The sequence below is a fragment of the Alligator sinensis genome, unplaced genomic scaffold, assembly GCF_000455745.1.
Source record: "Alligator sinensis unplaced genomic scaffold, ASM45574v1 scaffold130_2, whole genome shotgun sequence".
Taxonomy (NCBI): domain Eukaryota; kingdom Metazoa; phylum Chordata; order Crocodylia; family Alligatoridae; genus Alligator; species Alligator sinensis.
This window is the reverse complement of record NW_005841913.1, coordinates 156900-157460: the sequence shown is the minus strand read 5'-3', so window position 1 is coordinate 157460 and position 561 is coordinate 156900.

The window sequence follows — 561 nt, the reverse complement described above, 5'->3', positions numbered from 1 at the left end:
TACCAAAGCCGGGGAGGCCATCAGAGGCCCGGCTAGTGGTTGATTACTGACAGGCCAACCGCCGATGCGCCTTACTGCAAATGCCTGGAAATCATATGATCACAGAAATCATACAAGCCATTACAAAGGCCCAGGCGGGGGGTGAATGGTGGGCAGTAACGTTAGATTTAAAGGATATGTTTTATTCAGTCCCAATAATAGATGACCAAGGAATATTAAATATGTGTGTTGGTGGCAAGGTATATGGATGGAATGTTTGCCCACAAGGATACCAAAACTCCCCAGCTCTTGCAACTGCTATGATGAATAATAGCATCCAATCTTTCAGAAACATCTATGCAGGCACACAAGAAATCAACATCCGGACCTATGTAGACGATGTAGCGATAATGGGACGTCACCGAGAAACCGTACACCAAGCAGCCACGAACCTAAGGGCCCATCTGTGGAGAGAAGGTTGGAAGATAAACGATGAGAAGTCCATGAACGAACCAGCTAACAGCTTCACGTTCCTGGGAACTCGTTTTGAAGGTCAGTTCCGTTCGGGCACTACACATAACA